Source organism: Heterocephalus glaber, unplaced genomic scaffold, assembly GCF_053883595.1.
Source record: "Heterocephalus glaber isolate CG9 unplaced genomic scaffold, H.glaber_assembly_v1.0 deba00001509, whole genome shotgun sequence".
Classification (NCBI taxonomy): Eukaryota; Metazoa; Chordata; class Mammalia; order Rodentia; family Bathyergidae; genus Heterocephalus; species Heterocephalus glaber.
Window position 1 is genome coordinate 8,146,716 of NW_028258325.1, and position 8,190 is coordinate 8,154,905.

Genomic DNA, 8,190 nt, shown 5'->3' on the forward strand with positions numbered 1-8,190 from the left:
GAGGACACATGGAAATGGACCAAAGCAGCTTGTCGGGCCACCTCTGCCAGGGAACATACTTTTTTAGAAATATGTTCATCATTTATCTTGGAAATTACAATCCAAGATTAGTATATTATGAATGTTAGAAGCCTAAAATGTTGGAGAGGAATAGAAAATATGTGAATATGTTGTTTCTTTCTTCGAAGTTATATAACTTAAGAATTGAGCTTGTTGGTGTCCAACCTGCTGGGCCTTCAAAGGAGGTGGACATGAGTAAAGCAGAATCCATCCCCATCCTGTTCCAGGATAAAACTCAGTGGCTGCAGCAGGCTCTTGTTGTTTGCTCTTCCTTAGTTCCAGTCTTTTGGAATCTGTGTCAGGAGAGAGACTGCACAGCATAGATATTTCCAGCAGGAGAAGGAAGCTATGTCACACCATTGTATCCCAACATCTCATCAAGAAATAGCTTTTCTGAATCTCAGTGTCCCTGACTAAGCAATCTAATTAGTGAAAACATCACAATTACTTGAGTATATGTCTTTATATAGCAGAAGCATGCACCACTGTCTATGGGGATGATAACTGGACAGGAGCTGTCACAAGTGATAATTTAAAATGCCTGACATTATGAAAAGCCTGACAAATACTAGGCAGTGTTCTGCAAATACAAAAAGGAATAGAGCTATCCTTGTAGTCTATCCAGGTTACCAATATCATGCTGAAGGAGGAAATACTCAAGGCTTTAAGTATCAAGGACAGCTCCATAGTGAAGGTAGATGCTAGGTTCTATGAAAGGGGAAAAAATGTTGCCATGGGTTCCAGGCCAGGGAGCTCGAGTGCAAATTTCTCCATGCAACTCATTTTCCACTTAAGTAAAAAGAGGCTACAAGCTATATCAAATGTGGAGATCACTGAGAGGATTTAATTTTGAAGCACACATAAAAGGCACCTGTATTAGTCAGCTTTTCCATTGTTGCAAAATAATACCTGACACCCACAACTTAAAGAAGAGGCTTAATTTGGCTTACAGTTTAGGGGCTTTAGTCCATAGTCAGCTGGCTCCAAGGCAAGAACATCATAGCAGCTAGGCATAGCCAGCCCAAGGCAGAGTTAATAGTGACTGGGAGCTGGGCAGAGAAACGGCTCCAGATTCATTAATCCACCAACCTTAGTCTCAATTCCCTGCAGTCTCAGGACATAAGTAAAAATTGACAAGTTTTCCACAAAAGTGTAACATATATGATCTGTACTCCAAATGTAGGTGGAGTTCTTGTTCCCAACCAAAACCTCCAGAACCTGGCCTTTGCTGCCCACATTCTTAGTATTCTGGTATTCTGAGCTCCAACCAGAATCACCCATCAGGCTCTGCTGACTGCGTTGGTAGCTTTCTCTAACCTGCATCTCTGAGCCTTATTGCTATGAAAATACTTTACCATGTTAACCAGGACTATGATGCTGCATACTGTCCCCAACTTCAAAATCAGTGATGATTTTTTGACATAGGATGGTGCAAAAAGGATATGCATTCAGCACAAACTGCACATCAAGTTTTGAATTTTGGTCTTTTTCTGCACTAGCAATATGCAGTACAATAGTCTTTCATGGTGCTGGGCAGGAGCAGCAAGCAACAGCTCCCAGTCAGCCACAGGATGCCCAGGGTAAATGACAGGTACTCTACATGCACTGTGTTACTAAGTTATGGTGTGCAGTAGGTTACATTTATTAGATGGATTTTTGGCTTAGGATATTTGCATCTTACAATGAGTTTATTGGACACAGCATCCTTGTAAGTCAAGGTGCGTCTGTATTACTACCAAAGACCATTAACTCCCATTAGTCTCTTAAGAATCAGCTCAGGTATAGGAACATCCAGAATGCCTTCTCCCTACTATCTCTATCCAGGTACAGCATTTCTTCTTGATTCCTATCATAGCCTTTGTCTGGTATTTCACAATAGTTGCCTTACATTGTTGAAGGCACATAAAGTTATTGTTGGAGGAAATAAAAGGATGAAGGAACTAATATTTCTAACAATTATTTGCTGCTTTTTTATTAAAAGCAACAAAATTCAATGATGTATAACTAAATTAAAAATTCCTGAAAATACAGCTCACCAAATTGAAGGGAGAACTAAAGAACCAGGCTTCATAACGATCAAGATCCAAGGCAGCTTCTGGAAAACCAGGCAATGAGGACTGAAGACACAGCATCAGTAGGAGTGAGTTCCATATGGCCTCTATCTTGTTCCTCCCCTCAAGACTCCAGTTCAGAGAAGAACCTCTGACTGCCCTTACCTTGGTCCTGTGGCCAACTTTGATCAGGAGAGGCAGGACACCTTGATTAAGAGTCTCACCACCCGAGATCTCCAAAATATAATGGCAGTGCCGCTTTCAGAAAAAAAGGGAGTTGGATGGGTTGGATGGAAATTCAGTAACAACATTTGGTTTTAACATGTGGTCAATTCTCAGGAACTCTACGAAGTTTTGCGACTTCCTTTTAATGGAAGAGAAGAGTGCAGGAGCTGCAGGTTTAAGCACCCAGTGGAAGGGAATGAGTGGAGGAACTTGAATGAACAACTTGCCTGAGTTTTCAGCCTGAGAACATCACCACTACAGTTTTTTTTCCCCCTGGCACTAAAGTGCAGCCTCTTTCTACCACAGAGTCTTTGAGCTGGGCCTTAAAAGGTGCATTAGATTCCAAATGGCCAAGACATGAAGGCGAAGAAAGTGGGAAATGACCAAAAAACGTGCTCTATCATGCATTTGATATTTGCAATGTTCCCATCAACTACAGAGCCAGTACCTTTTGTAAGTGTTGCAGCAAGGGGGAAAGAAAGCACGCTTAGCATTTCCTCTGAGACTCACAAACATTCTGGTAAAGGGAAAGCTATCCAAGACAACATTTGTTTAAATTAAAAATAACAATAAAAAGAAAAACTTGACATCTCTTCCTGGCCAAAAGGTTGAGGATTAAATAATATTTAAATTTGGCTTTGATAAAAAATGTATGTTGCTTTGGATTGCTATATTTAAGCAATTTTTGCAAGCCTCAGAGGAAACTAAAAATGCTTTAATTGCTTCCTTGTTTTTACATACTGCATTATATTGAACCTCAACAGCATCTGTCACCAAATTACCAGCATTATGAAAACACTGTATATTTTGTACATGGAAGAACCCCAAATACCTGAAAATACCTCTGAGTGTTTGAGGAGCCAATTGAGCATTTTAAAAAATGTGTTTAATTTCTAGTTATGCTTGGGTGTCTGGGACACACCCTCAGGCCTTTGCTTCTTTTCATTCAAAATATGGAATTTTCCACTGAAATTCCTCCTAATAAGCCCACTCCTGGAGAGGCTAGTTGTGCACATTCTAGGAAGTGGGGGTACTTTATTCCCTTGGCATTTTAAAATAGCAAACCTTACACCTGGGATTAGAAAGACAAAGGTGTGGGGAATGGAAATGGATAGTCAGGACTTTCTTTCGTGAGCCAGGTGATTCATGAGGCCTTTTCCACTTCTGCCTCTCTGTGGCCCATCCAGTGGCTCTTGGAGTGAGGAGGTCACTGCATTTTCTCCAGCTGCATCACACTTTAGAAGCCAAGGCTGGAGCTGAGAAGCAATTTGCTTGTTGGGGAGAGGGAGAAATGGTGAGATGTGGATCAAAAGACATACAACTTCTTAAGATGTGCTCGGAAAAGGCAAATACATCAAGGAAGGAAGGTAAGGACTGCCGGGAGCCTAGGCAAGAGGCAGTGACAGGTGGTAGAAAAACCCAGGAAACAACCGCTAATGGTCTTGCAGCTTCCTTTTTATACAATGATAATGTTCTGCAACCAGTTGCACAGATGGCTGCACAGCTCTGTGGTCATAGTAGGGACTATGGAATTGTAACTTCAAGTGGTTGAATTCCACAACACAAGTGTTCTATCCCAATAAAACTGCTTTTAAAATTTTTACATCCTAAAAAATAGTAACTAAATGACAGATCTGGGTTTTAGCCCCAACAATGTAAGACAATAAAATCCCTGCTTTTCAGAATAGCATATGCATTTTTCCAAGTGCTAACAGGCCTAGGTGCCCAGTCCTTCCTATTCAAGTAATCTGTGAGATAAGAAAAGAAAGATGTGAGATCCGTGCTTTGCCATGTGTTTGAATTTCAGCCTTACCTCAGTTACCCAGTGGTCTAAGTCTATTCATACCCTACTATCATCTTGACTTTTAGCAGTCCTGAAACTGACATTTATTCCTCGTTCTTCTCTTCCCATTAGCTGTAGATTTGTCACCATGGCCTGCCAATTTCATCTATGCACCTCTCTAAACTGCCCAGGTAAAAGCAAGGGCCAGGCCTGTAATATATGTCCAATTATAGTTTGGATGTACTCGAGGTACAGTGGGAGCTAAAATGCCAGGGAAGCAAGAAAAGGAAGTCCAGGGACAAGAAGCAAGTGTGTCTAAGTGGAACAAAGAGAATAGCCGGAAACAGAACAGGCAAATGTGCATGTCTTTCAAAGCCAGAGACAGTACTATTCTATTGTTTGTATTGCTCTTTTATTAATTTCAGTGGGCTTATCTTCCTTTTATTTATTTATTTTTAAAAATTTTTATTAGTGTATGTGTATGATATGTAGTGACTGCATGCAGACACAGAGATGCCGTTTCTTGATTATCTTGGGTCATATGTAGCATGTCTATTCCTTTATCTATTCTTTTATTTAGCCAGTAGTTACTGTGCTCTGTACTAGGTATGGGGTACCGGGAGACAAGAGAACTCAGGCCCTGTTCCCTGTCCTTTCTGTGCTCAGAGCCAAGTGGCAGAGACAGAATGAAGGGGAACTGAAAAGCAGTGTGTCCCTACAATGCAGCAGGACAAGGGCCAGAGCTAGGCTTGGCAGTTGCAGGGGCACAGCAGGGGCTAAGAGGACACAGGAGATGCAGAGGCCATGCAGAGACAGCCGTGCACCAAGCCTCTCTCTGCTGACACAGAGAGTCTGCTGGTACAGGCAGGGTCCCCAAGCTCAGGGCTACACCCTGAAGCGGGGCTTTGCCAGCAGGGATGAAGCAACAAGGAGCTGTGACTGTGGGCGGAGATGCTCCTGAAGTGGAAGAGACAGAAAGACTCTGGCGTCATTCCTTACCTGGCCACCCAGCTTCCTGAAAGGGCCTCTGTGGGCCAGCTGATGAGGAGCCCACACCGGGACAGAGAGGTCCCTTTCTGTTCTCGGTGGATCAGGGAAGCAGTGCAGAAGGGGTTGAGGGCAAACAAGCAGGAGCTACCACACTCAGGATCTCCTCCTCGCTCCTCGGGTCGATAAGCACCTCTGAATCATTGATGCCTGTCTATTCATCAGGCCCTTGGCTCGTGACTGTAGGCCTCCTGGCCTGGGGAAGATGCCGCCTCCCTTCGTGACATAGTAGATGTACATCTGTCATTTAGAACACTCATACACTGAATTCAAAATCAACATCTCCAGCTTCTCCTTTCTTCTTTAGCCCTCTTTCCTTCTTCCCACTCTCTCTCCTGGTGAGTGCTCACCTGTCCATCTCTTCAACTACTCTTGGTTTCTTTCTGCCCTCAAAGACAGTAAACCTTAAATTGCAATCCACCTTTGGCAAGACAAGCAGTACTAACTCTTCCCTTTTAGCAGGAATGCAGATACTAGGGGAGAAAAAAAAAAAAAAGCATGATGACAGTCACAAAGGAAACAACAAACTAGAAAACACGGATCTTTGTTCCTGAAATCACCTACAAACATTGTTCATGTCCCTTCTAACCACACTATGGTTACTGTAAGGCCATTTCCTAATCACAAACATCCCAGCTTTACTCTGTGAAACAAGCCATTATATTGAGAGTTCTAGATTGAGGGGAACTAAAATGAGGACACAGCATGATCCCTGTGAGAGTAAAATAAATGATAAATCTCACAAGAGGTGAGGACTGTGAGCACTCCATGAGTGAGAGATTAAGACATTCCTTCAGGTGTCCATATTTACCATAACGATGAGCAGGAGTCCACCAGGGGAGATGGCCAGAAACTATTTAGAGCCAGGAAAGAACCTTCCAGTTCTCAAACAGTCTGTCTGAGGTGTGTTTTATTGCTGCTTCTAATAACAGAAGGCTTTTGCTATTGTCCTAACAATAGATCATTCTCCCCATTGCTGTAGGTGAGTTACCCATGTCCACCTGAGGTCATGTCATGGCTTCCCGTCAATGCAGGGCAGACAGCTCCAACCCATTGTTAGGCTTGGCATGCCACTTGCAGGTTGACTTGGTACCTGCTGCATCTACGCAGATGTACTGTAAATGCCATTGGGCAGATTTCCATAAGCTCTGTTTCATTCTCTTCTCTCAGCCACAAAAATAGCTGGTCTCCAGTAGGAGATGGCAACTGACCTACAGATGTCAATGTGTAAGAAACAAACATGAGCTCTCTGCTCCTCCCTATTTGACAGACATCATCTTCTCGTGCTATGCCACCATGCCCCCAAGCCACTAGAGTGAAAACTGGAGAGAATAGACTTGGCCTGCTGGGTGCCTTGTGGTCAGGGCTACTTTCAACTCTGGAAAAATGGATATTGTCACTTTCAGTGACCAATTCATTGCCATCAACTACAAGGTCATGTCATACAATTCCATGCATGGCAAGTTCCATGACACAGTCAAGACTGAAACAGAAAGCTTGGCACTAATGGAAAATCCATTTCTATCTTCCAGGGAAGATGGCTTTCACCCTGCACCAAATGGTATGATGCTGGTGCTGAATACATTGCAGAAACCTCTAATGTCCTCACTGCCTTGGAGAAGGCTGGAGCTCACTTGAAGGATGGAGCCTAAAAGAACATTATCTCTGTCTCTTCTGCTGGAACTCCCATGCTTCTGATGGGAGTGAACCATAAGAAATACAATGCACTCAAGATCTTTGGCAATGGCTCCTACAACACCAACTACTGAGCTCGCCTGGCCAGAGTCATCATGACAACTTTGCATCATGGAAGGACTCATGACCACAATCCATGCCGTCACTGCCACCCAGAAGACCATGAGTGCCCCATCTGGGAAACTGTGGTGTGATGGCCATAGGGCTGCCCAACACATCATCCTTATATCCACTGGAATCACCAAGACTATGGACAAAGTGACCTTGGAGCTGAATGAGAAGCTCATTGGCTGGCCTTCTGAGTGCCCTCTCCCAGTGTGACAGTTGTGGACCTCACCTGCCATTTAGAAACAGCTACCAAATATAATGACATCAAAAGATCCTGAAGCAGGCATTAGAGAGTAGAGAGCTTCCTAAAGGTTTCCTGGGCTATGCTGAGGACCAGATGGCCTTCTGTAACTTGAGTAGTCACACCAAATCTTTCAGCTTCAGTGGTGGGGCTTTCACCTGCAATAACTTCTTGGTCCAGATCACTTCTTGGTATGACAGTGAATCTGGCTACAGCAACAGGTGTTGAAACTTAAGGTCCCCATGACCTCTGAGGAGTAAAAAGCCCTAGGCCACCCATCCTAGGCAGAGGGTGAGAAAAGCAAAAAAGCCTTCACCTCTGGAGGAGTCCATGCCCTAATTCAGGCTCTCAAAACACTGAATGTCTCCCCTTCCCACAGTGCTCATCCTAATCCACTGAAGAAGGAGAGGGACTGTGGAGCCCTATTGGTCAGATGCCATCGATAAAATCCAATGCAACTCAAAATGAAAAACATATGTGTCCATACAGCGTCTGAGATGTGTTTTTTTCTTTTGCTGATGCAGCAAAATTGAATCAGTCAAAGCCTTCTTCCTTTATTATATCTCATAGAATATTATTCTATAGTTCTGAAGCGTCTAGCCATGTTATTCTCTAAGATTAAACCTAGAGTTACCATTAGTTTTTTGCCTCTGAAACAATGAATTTGATTTTTCTTTCAATAGAAAGAAAAGTGGTTCGATAACTCTTCCCAGAGAGGACTACTGTGGCTCTCATCTGTTCAGGACAGTTGCATAGTTTTTACTAGTGTCTCTTGTACAATTAAAAAACAGTAAGTAGAGGCCATGTGGCTTGTGGAAAAACACTGAAAATAAAGGAATCCTAGGGCTAGTCAGTTTTAACACTAAAAATAAGACACATTCCTACTCAGGTATAAGTGTCCCTGTTAGTGAAGAATTTGAAGAACAAATCTCCGAGATCCTTTCTTTTAATGAAGTTACCTTATTTTAGTTTGCTTGAAC

General features: G+C 43.0%; 1 pseudogene; it reads left to right on the plus strand.

Moving 5' to 3' along the window:
* Positions 1-6,478: 6,478 nt before the first annotated feature.
* LOC101714378 (glyceraldehyde-3-phosphate dehydrogenase pseudogene) lies at positions 6,479-7,438 on the plus strand (annotated as a pseudogene).
* Positions 7,439-8,190: the final 752 nt, after the last annotated feature.